Here is an 11,480-nt window from a genome sequence, read left to right as displayed (position 1 = left end):
AGGAACTCAAGAAGAAGGAAGACCAAAAGGTGGACAGTGCATTCCTCCTTAAAAGGGGGAACCAAATACCCAAGGAAGGAGTTGCAGAGGTTAACTATGGAGCAGAGACCAAAGGAAGGGCAAGCCAGCCTAAATATAGCTATTTCCTGAGAGGCTCTGACAGTACCTAACTAATACAGATGTAGGGGCTCACAGCCATCCATTGAACTGAGTACAGGGTCCCCAGTGAAGGAGTTAGAGAAAGGACCAATGGAGCTGAGGGGTTTGCAGCACCTTAGGATGAACAATAATATGAACTAACTAGTACCCTCAGATCCCAGGGTCTCAACCACCAAGCAAGGACCGCACGTAGAGGTGTCTGATTGTTCTGGCAGTATGTGCATAGTAGAGGATTGCAATTTGATCATCAATAGGAGGAGAGGAGCTCGGCACTGTGAAAGTTCTGTGCCCCAGTGTAGGGGAATGCCAGGGCCAATAAGTGGGAGAGGGTGGGGTGGCAGGTATGGGGAGGGGGGAAGCAACAGGGGTTTGTTTTTGTTGGTTTTGTTTGTTTCTTTGTTTTTTGGTGGGGAAACTGAGAATGGAGAAATTTACATGTAAATAAAGAAAATATCTAATAAAAAATACAAATAAAATCAGTTCATCATTAAAGAAAAATGCAGTCACTCTAAAATTTAACTTGTAACTTGTTAATAGACACTTTCAGAAAACATAGCTCTATGCTAGTAAAATTCTGAGGAAATTTGCCTGAGAGATATTATATCAAAGAAAGCAAAGCAAAAAAAAAGAAAGTAAGGAAACAGTTTTTTAAATGTGTTATCCAATTAATGTTAGATTGCCTGTTAAAGGGTAAAATGACAGGCGGGAGAAATATGTTGACAGGGTAGGTGTGAAAAGCCAGGAAAGCAATAATGTTAGAGAAACCACTTGAGGGGTTGGTGGTCAACCAATTAATTAGCTGCAGCAGAAGCATGTGTAATTTCATACCACACAAAAGAGAAGCATGTGAATGTGCTAGTGATGCCCCATCCAACAGCAACCCATGCAGCCTGTCCACCATGAGGGAAGCTCTGGCAATCACAGTCAAAGATGAAGATGGTTACTGGGATGTTCAGTCCTGAACCAAATGCTGACTACAGGGAACTTAATGAGAAAGCCTGGAATAAATCTATACTTCTGATTACAATGTGATTCTTTTTTATTGGATATTTTATTTACTTATACTTCAAATGTTTCCTCTCCTTTCCCAGTTTCCTCTCGGGAAACCCCCTCTCCCCCTGCTTCTGTGAGGGTGCTCCTCTCCCTATCTACCCACTCCTCTCTCCTGCCCAAACATTCCCCTATACTGGGGCATCAAGCTTTCATAAGACAAAGGGCTTTTCCTCCCATTGATGACCAACAAGGCTTTGCTCTGCTACATAGGCAACTGGTGCCATGGGTTGCTCCATGTGTACTATTTGGTTGGTAGTTTAGTCCCTGGGAGCTCTGGGGAGTCTGGTTGTTCGATATTGTTGTTCACCTAAGGGGTTGCAAACTTCTTCAGCTCCTTCAGTCCTTTCTCCAACTCCTCCACTGAGGACCCCATGCTCAGTCCAATGACCTGCTGTGAGCATCAGCCTCTGTTGGTCAGGCTCTGGCAGAGCCTCTCAGGAAACAGCTACATCAGGCTCCTGTCAGCAAGCACTTCTTGGCATTTGCAATAGGGTCTAGGTTTGGTGTCTGTATATGGGACAGATCCCCAAGTGGGGCTGTCTCTGGATAGCCTTTTCTTTAGTTTCTGCTCCATAATTTGTATTTCCTCCTGTGCATATTTTGTTCCCCTTCTACTAAGGACTGAAGCATCCATAAGATGCTTCTTAGCTGGGCAGTGATGGCGCACCCCTTTAATCCCAGCATTTGGGAGGCAGAGGCAGGCAGATTTCTGAGTTCAAGACTGGCCTGGTCTACATAGTGAGTTCCAGGACAGCCAGGGCTATACAGAGAAACCCTGTCTTGAAAAAAAGATGTTTCTTAAGATTCTTAGGCTGTTCCCCTTCTACTAAGACCCCACACTTTGGTCTTCCTTCTTGAACTTTCATGTGGCTTGTGAATTGTTTCTTGGGTACCCCAAATTTTTGGCTAATATCCATCTATCAGTGAGCGTATAACATATGTCACTCAGGATGATATTTTCTACATCCATCCATTTGCCTAAGAATTTCATAAATTCATTGTTTTTAATAGCTGAGTAGTATTCAATTATGTAAATGCACCATATTCTCTATATCCATTTCTCTGTTGAAAGGCATCCAGGTTCTTTCCAGCTTCTGGCTATTATAAATAAGGCTTCTATGAACATAGTGAAGCATGTGTCCTTGTTATATGTTGGAGCATCTTTGGGTATATGCCCACCCACACACCTATGCTCACTTGATCTTTGACAAAGTAGCTAAAACCATCCAGTGGGGAAAAAAAACCAGCATTTCAATAAATGGTGGTTCAAATGGTGGTCAGCATGTAGAAAAATGCAAATCAAACCATTGTTGTCTTCTTGTACAAAGCTCAAGTTGAAATGGAACCTCCACATAACACCAGATACACTAAAACTAATAGAAGAGAAACTGGGAAAGAGCCTTGAACACACGGGCACAAGGGAAATTTTCCTGAACAGAACACCAGTGGCTTAGCTGTAAGATCAATAATCAACAAATGGGACCTCATAAAATTGAAAAGCTTCTGTAAGGCAAAGGGCAGTGTCAATAGGACAAAATGGCAACCAACAGATTGGGAAAAGATCATAACCAGTCCTACATCTGATAAAGGGCTAATACCCAATATACAAAGAACTCAAGAAGTTAGACTCCAGAGAACCAAATATCTCTATTAAAAATGGGGTACAGAGCTATACAAAGAATTCTCAACTGAGGAAATTTGAATGGCTGAGAAGCTCCCAAAGAAATGTTCAATCCTTAGTCATCAGGGAAATGCATATCAAAACATCCCTGAGATTCCACTTCATAGCATGGCTAAGATCAAAACTCAGGTGACAGCAGATGTTGGCAAGGATATGGAGAAAGAGGAACACCCCTCCATTGCTGGAATTGCGAGCTGGTACAACCACTCTGGAAATCAGTCTGGCAGTTCCTCAGAAATGTGATTCTTTATAATGATCAAAAATCACCAGCTTGGGGATATGAAGAAGGGAGTACAGTAAAATCAGCCTTCTCCTGCTGTGTTAGGATTCCCTGGTTTCAGACTGAGTTTCTGGATCAGCACTGTTTTGCCTCTCCTTTTTATTTAAAAAAAAGTCTCCTTTATTTGAAATCATCTGTATCAGGCTGTTACACTCAACTTTATCAATAGGTCTAGTGATAATTGCTTAAATATCTTGGGCTTCCTGTTTCTAGTCTTTCATTCTTTCTGTTTCCTCATTTAAAATCATTTTTTTCAACTCCTTCTGAGTATTTTACATTATCTAGTCTATCTCTCTATACCCACCCCATGCCAGTGATTGACTAGGAATCCAACCAATTTGGAATTTACCAATCACTTATCCTATCTATGTAGCTTTTCCTTGGCTTGACCAATGGGAAGTATCGACACAAGACTAGAGAATTGAATAGGAAAAAATAAGACTGTGTGTGTGTTCAAAACTAACATTCTAATTCTATGCTAATTTGATTCTTAAGTCAAAGCTCTGCCTGTCCTTAGACTTTTTTTTAAAAAAAAAAATATAAATCATGGGGCCATGGATTTCCCCATCATTTCTTTTGTAGTTTCATCTAGCCAATATGCAGTCTAATCCCTTTTTTTTTCTTTCATTCTACTTTCTTACTTTCAATGTTGTCTTTATTAGATTTGCTTTACCTTCTTCTCTTGAGAATGGCCGCAGTTCCTCAGATGTAAAATGTGTCTCAGTTCTCCCTTCAAAAATTGGTACTGTTACCCATTGTGCTCTAGGCATAATAGCAACAGCTACTGCAGTTGGTTTCAAACCTTAGATACCAGCCTCCAATGCACTGAAAATAATTATTTTTCTTTACTTTTGAGGATTTCCATTACAACGTGAAGGCAGAAAATTATCTTTCAAACTGAGACCTTTCTACTCACAGAGAGCAGAGTCAGATTTAGATAGAGCTTCTGAAGACCAGGTCCAGTCAGTCAATCTGACTGAACCCAGGCTGGGTCATCAGTCCATCTGTGTGCATATTCATAATGGACTTAGTGATAAAGGGCAAGCCATTACTGTCAGCAGACAGCCTTCAGCTAGTGCCACCCTGTTCAAGGTCATGGCTTTTCTGAGTCTGCACATATTCCATGACAACTGAATATTGCAAGACCAGGTCTCATCCATTTTGATCATGACATTTTGAATGTTTTAGCATGAGGTTAGCCTAGGTCTTGGTTGACCCTCTATCAAAGTTCCATTGTCTATGTAGTCCTGACCCATTTCTCCACATACTTCCCAGAGGTGTCAATCACAAGGGTACTTCCTAATAAACTTTCTAGAATCTTATCTCCATTTCTACTGCCAACTGCCAAAGATGACAACCTCCAGGAATACCTTTCCTTGTTCCTGATTCTCAATTACCAGCTGCAGCTGTGCCATTCCTTCCTCTACCCTCTGACCTTTCCTCCTCTTCCACTTGAGTTCTGTTGAATATGTATTTCTGTGTAACAATGCTACCACAAATTTAGCTGCACAAATGATTCACAGTCCTTGTATGGCATCTACTGTGAACTAGAAAGCGATTATATTGTTTAGCTCAGTCCTCAATGAATCCCTAACCATAAACAAGATGTCAGCACTTATTCTGAGACTTGATATATGTCTCAGATGTACAAGGAGCTACTACCTCCATGCATATGGATATTAATAGAGTTCCTTCAACTTTGGGTTATTGAACACTCTTTCTAACTGACCTCTAGTAGCCCCAGACAAATAATACCTTCTTGAGAAAGAGATGAAGAATATCACAGAAAAGTACTAGGTGGAGCAAAGAAGTCTTATGGAAGAGCTGGAGGAAGGATTGAGGGACCCAAAGAGAAGAGGAACTCCACAGGAAGAACAACAGATTCAACTGACTTGTACCCTTTGGGCTCCCAGAGACTGAACCACCAATCAAAGAATGATGACAGGTTAGACCTAGTCCCAACTCCACATATTTAGCAGATGTGTAGCTTGGTTTTCATGCAGATCCCCCAACAACTGGAGCAGGGGCTGTCCCTGACTCTCTTGTCTGCCTGTGGATCTTATCCCCCTAACTGGAATACCTTGCCTGGACTCAGTGGTAGAGGATGTGAGGATGCACCTGCTCAGTCCTGCAGTGACTTGATGTGCCAGGGGAGGATGTGTAGGGGTATGTGAGGTGGTGATATTGGGGTAGCTTCCAGTTCTCAGAGGAGAAGGGGAGGAGGAGTGGAGGAAGAATCTGCATGAGATGGTACTGAGAGAGAGAAGTGAATGATATTGAGATGTAAAGTGAGTACACAAAGCAACTAACACACAAATAAAAATTTTTAGCTTTGGAAGCTACAAAGGAAAATGTGTTCTCCAAAACACTGTCTTCTCCAAAGGGTACATGTGTGTCAAAGAATTAGACATATTCCCCTTCCCAGGAGGCTTGTATTTGACTCTTGCAGCACAATGTCTCTACACACAGGTTCAATGAAATTTATTAACTTTATTTTCTTTTCCATCACAGAATAGTAACATATGATGTCAAAATTCAATGTATTAAAAGCAAGGCTGGCCTCATAGCCACTGTAACCAGACATAATAATTCTGTTAATCAAAATTTCTGTTAAGAATATATAAACTTGATTAATAGAGAAAAAAACCTAAATAATTATTGTCTTGTAAAAGGTGACCTATACTATTTGTTCACAACACGGAGTTATAAGAAATAGGAAGAAAAGGAAGTTTGGTGGAATGAGAAACAGAAAACAAGCTTATAAGCGGCTATAAAGTTGAAATGGACTATATTTAATAATTCACTTAGGAGGGTAGTGATATTTCATTCATGTCGAAGTACACCAAGTACAATCATGAGAACTGCAAATGTGTGGTTATCATATGACGATTCCGGAACAGTATTTAGGCAATGATGGCTGAGCTAGTGCCTGGAGAGTTGACTCTACACCAATAAACTTTAAATAAGAGATTTCTCATGCATTTAAGACCTAAAGAAACACTCTTGACCCTAGGGCTCAGAAGATGACACAACAGCCAGGTCAGGTAAATCACAACTGACTACATTCCCAGCCTCAGGGGATCCACCAGGTACAGCCTTGAGCTTTCTGCATACCGTTGAAGGTAAGGAAGAAAAGTAAAGGACACATTCTTTTCAGCCAAAAGGAAGCATGTGGCAAGTAGAATAGAAAGTAGATAAGGTATTATGGAAAACGGCCACATTTATAAACACAAGTCAAATTGAAAGTTCTCTACACTCCTTTAACACATGCATGTCTTTTTACACAGACTTACTCTATTTGCTTTCTAAACTAAGTCAGATTCCTATTTTTTTCTCTCCCCAGCAATGAATTTTCACTTGTTTTTGGTTTGTGTCCTTGAAAACTGAAGGCAGTGTGACAGCTTACCTATCTTTCCAGGCACTATCTCCAAATATGAATCAGTTTGAGTTGCCCTTCAAATGTCATACATGGACTTCATGAAAAACTAATATTTTCTAATTCCTGACACATACCTTTTTCTTCCTAGATAAATATAACATTTTCTTTATGTGTTTACTATTTCAACAACTCTCACAGAACTCTATGTTGACACTGACTATAGTCTGTGAACAAACCTTCATTTCTGTCATTTATTGAATCATAAGCATGAATGCACTACATTCTTGATATCTTACTTCACTTTGCATTCAGAATAATATGCTCAAGCTTTCGCTGAGTGAGGCACTGCATTTAGTCTTCTCATTCATCTCCCCTAAGTGAACATCATTATGGCTAGAAGGCTTTGTGGTGACATAACTATGTTCCCTAGTAAAACGTGTCACCATTAGTATGCAAGACAGAAGAGTGAGGAATGGCATTATTCATTAACAGCCACTGATTTGCCCCTGGTATTGTAAGTCAGAGCATAACTTAGTGACTATAGAGGAATAGTGACCACTGACTAGGTGGAAAACATAAGAAAACAAGAGAGCTCTGTTATTTTTCTGATGAGAAAGCTACAGTATATAACCTAATTATACAATTTTTTTTTCTCTTCAGGAAATGAACAGTTACAAAAAAATTGTACAAATATAATAACTTACAAATATTTTTTATTGATGAACTAAATATATTTGAATAGAAGATTATCACTTTTCAAGATTCTGTTCATTTCACAAAACATATTTAGGCACACCAAGAAACTCAATGTTATTACTGTATATGCCTATGTAATTAAATATGAGGCATAGAGAATGGCTCAGCAATTAAGAGTGTTTAATGATGTTTTCGAGAATCAATGTCATGTCCACAGCACCCACATGGCAGCTTACAACTGCCTGTAACTCCTCTTCCAGGGCATCTGACACCCTTTTGTGACCTCCAAGAATACCAGTCACACACAGTACACAAACATACAGGCAAGCAAAACACACAAACACATAAAATAAAATAAGTAAACCTTTAAAAAATACATAGTGTATAATTCTGAATGTAGGAATAGTTTTAGGGAAACAATAATATACCCAATAACTACTGAGAAATTTCTCTACAGATCTGTTTTTTTAATTCCTTATATGAGCAATTATCTCTCATTTGCTCTCTCTGCCCTTCCTCCTTCACTCCCTCCCTTCTTTCCTTTGCTTTCAATTATATTTTTAAGGGACTGTCCCTTTAACTTGTTCTAGTAACACTGTCCCCTTGACTCTAAAGCCTCTTTTTCTTTGAAAAATTATTGTTACACACATGCATACATGTGTGTGTGTATGTGTATATTCAAAAACATATAAATAAGACCTGTTGAATCGGTGTGTGTGTGTGTGTGTGTGTATGTGTGTGTGTATTGTTTGTGCCTGACCTCTCTGGATCACTCAACCAATAAGGGAGCTCATTCCCGGGAAAGGCTAATAATCTTCCCAGGAGTCATTGGTTGCTAGTAGTTCTTTATTAATAATTGTATTAGTTTAATTATAGTAATTGTTTTAAATGTCAAAGGGATAAAATATAGTCCAAATTTCTTAGTATATTTACTTGGACTTTAATACAAGAAGGTAAAATTTATTGCTATAAGTAAAATCATGATTATTTCTAAATAGAATTAAGATAAAAGATATTTCAGTTTAGTAAAGAGAATGGAAGTAGCTTCAGATATATGTATTCATCTAGAAATGAATAAATTTTCAAACAAGATACAGATGGCTAAAGAAGAAAATACCCACTACTTTGCCTCTTTTTATAGATTTTTTAATAAACAATGTGTGTTTTGATTAATGTTTCAAGTTTGATTTATGCTTGATTTATGTTTTTATGCCTTAAAAGTCTATCAGTTTCTGTGCAAATGTCAGAGTTAAAAAAAATTTAGTACAAGTAATAGTTATTGAGAGATTTAAGTAACCACTAAATGATAATAATATACACTCAGTACTGTTAGAGCTTAGAAATTCTTGGCCACGATAATTACCTTAAAAAATCTTACTGCAGAGTTTTTCCAATAGGAAAACGGTTTTTAAAAATTTAGAATGTCTTAATTTAAAGGCAAGATAACTAATACAGTATTCACAATAAATACTTACAAAACTCATAATTATTTTTCTGTCAAAAGACTTTGCTTTCTTGTGTCACAGCATTGCTTTGAGTTAGCAAAATGATATTTTAGTATCGTGAAGAAGAGTTCCAGTAAAAATTACCTAATGCAAGCTTCGCAGAAAAGAGTACCTTCATCTTCACTGATGTGGAATTGTGTTCTCATGGAGTTGAACCAGGTCCAACTCATCTGAGTATTAAGCTTAGTTATTCTGGCCCTACTTCAGACTACTTGTGTTATATTCCTAAAGCACAATGTGATTTGCTCAAGGAGAAGCGTGTGGTCTCCTAACTATGGGGGCAATTATGGTCATCTTAATTGTACAAGTGAGAAAACTAAGACTCAGACAGATACTTGAGGATGAGATAAAAGATTTCCATACACTGCGATGTATATAGCAAATATGGTCAGGCATTCCTGACCTCTACCCATGTTGCTTTTCCCGAGGTGAGGGTGGCATATCTTAAAAAGACAAATGTTTGATGTATTTTATTATCTTTTTTTTCTTTTAAATCTCCAGGTATACCCTGTCCCTTCAAAATGCCTCTGGACTCTGGTGTAGGCCCAAGAATAAGTATGAGCATGTGTGTTTTTGTCACCTATTACATGGCAGTAAATGAGAAACCACACAAGACTTTACTTGTCAAACCCCCACAGTGATTTTTACAGAAAAATAATAGAGGCAGGGAATGTGAGATGGTCCCCGCCTTCCCTTTCAGCTCTCACACCCTGTGATTCTACCATCCTGACAGCAGAATAAATACAAACACCACTGGAACAAATTAACCCACCAGATGAGACCGAGTTCCTGAGCTGTTCCGCAACTGACAGTGTGGTATTGCTGACAGCATTCCTCACACATTTTCACAGACAGATGTAATGCTGAGAAAATTAAACAACTGGAATTTGCCTGTTTTGCTGTATTAATAACTATACAGTCAAATTTCTACAGACTTTATGGCGCATAACCATGGGATGGAAATGTACCTTAGCTGTCGGTGCATCTGCTCAAGACCTCTTTCAAGTTCAGTCTTCGGCTTGCTTCCCTGCTTTTCCCAGAGCACCACAGGAATGATTGCTTAAGGGCAAAAACTAACTAGCTGACATTTATATTTTAAAAGCCTTTCAGAGACTGTACTGCACAAGTCTGAAGAGCAGTGGAAAGTTTGATCTGAGGTTTTACGGAAAGTCTTTAAGGAGATGCAGGATCATGGCTTGAAAGAGGAGTCACAGACACTGTCAGGAGGGTGAGGAGGGATTGCAAAAACTGTGAAGATTGTGAGGAGCAGCAAGCAAGGAGATGCCCGCAGAACTGTAGTAGCTTGTCTAAAGAGATGAGAAAAAAACAAGCTGACGTGTGCAGAGGGCTTCAGGTGATGGTTTGATTATTGTTGGTGCTTTGTTTTGTTCGTGCTGCCTTTGGGCAGTTAGTCTTTCTAGCATTTTCCTGAATGGGAAGAGCCAGATAGAATGGGAGCAGAGATTACTTATTGTTCATCTAAAACCCTATTCATACCATCTTCCTATAAAAATGCAAAGTTGCAAACAGGGTCCATGATGTACCCTGGCTGGGGCAAGTATTTTTCAAGGATGCCTACAAGGTGGATAGTTCAATTCCCCTTCTCTCCATGCCTGAGAATTCTACATGAGGCTTGTAATGCAGAGTCTGACACATTTGCCTGGAACTCATAAGCCTGGGAAATGTCTTCCAATTTCTGTTAATTCTTTGTATGACAATGTGTCAACTGGAGGATTGCCTACTGTGTGGTAGTTGAAAAATCTTGAAGGAAGTGCGGTTGGTTTATTCAATAAATTTTTTCACTTGTATAATGTTTTAATGAAATTATTAAAAATTTTAGTTCATACTGTTTGGGTTATGTTTTCTTTCTTCAAGCTACAATTCTAGAAATAAGACAACCTGGTGGATAGGTAATAAATCATTGGGGAAATTTAAAGGTTCATGTTTCTAATACAATTTTTACATAATATAATATAATAATCTATATATTCATCATTACATCTTTAATGATAGTTATTGCAGGAGCATATTCTTGCACACATATATTATAACAACATTTCTGAATAAATTAGGGAATATAATTTTTGTGGTCAAGAACACTTTCAGTTTAGTGTGACTACTTAATTGAAATGATTTGTACAATGCCTTTAAATGTTTACTATTCTATAACTATAAAGTAAAATTGAAATTAAATTAACTAAGGAGCTATAAATACTGAGTTTATGAGTTGATATATAAATAATCACTGTTGACCCAAAGCAGTAAAACAGAAAGAAATATCAAATAAATGCTCAGTGCCAGATATTTAGAGTTCAGTCATAATGGGTTGCTGTACGACTTCTACCCAAATGGAAACAAACAGATGTGTATGTAAACACCTCCCAAGACTGCTTGGGAAATATAAGTCTGTCACTGAGTTTCCCTTCATTCTTACTTCAAACCTTTCTCCTGTGTTAGGATTTTTTTTTCTATTCTTTATCATATCACTCTAGTCAATGTATAAATTATTTGTTATTATCTTATTCCAGATGCCATGAATATGCACTTTACTGCCTGTGATGGACAGAAACTAGCCAGTGCCACTTGGGTGGGTCCCCCAGTGACATCTTCACAAGACATCATGTATTCAGTGTTCTTGGCAACCGTGTATGACAGTAGTCTTCCCTTCAGAGTGTCTATCAGAGCTTTAGGAATGTTTCCATACTCAATAAGAATGTGATTCCCTGA

The 11,480-nt window shown here is 38.4% G+C and overlaps 1 long non-coding RNA gene across 1 annotated transcript in view; it reads left to right on the top strand.

The window, feature by feature from the left end:
• LOC116080501 overlaps nucleotides 1–10,131 on the top strand; it is a 40,099-nt gene extending 29,968 nt beyond the window's left edge. The window contains exons 3-4 of the long non-coding RNA XR_004114460.1: nucleotides 6,187–6,295; nucleotides 9,255–10,131. This is a non-coding gene — a long non-coding RNA (uncharacterized LOC116080501). The remainder of the gene's footprint in view (nucleotides 1–6,186; nucleotides 6,296–9,254) is intronic.
• The last annotated feature ends 1,349 nt before the right edge of the window (nucleotides 10,132–11,480 follow it).

This window comes from Mastomys coucha, unplaced genomic scaffold (genome assembly GCF_008632895.1).
Source record: "Mastomys coucha isolate ucsf_1 unplaced genomic scaffold, UCSF_Mcou_1 pScaffold6, whole genome shotgun sequence".
Lineage (NCBI taxonomy): Eukaryota > Metazoa > Chordata > Mammalia > Rodentia > Muridae > Mastomys > Mastomys coucha.
The sequence above is the reverse complement of the archived record's forward strand: the minus strand, read 5'-3'. Positions and strand labels throughout refer to the sequence as shown.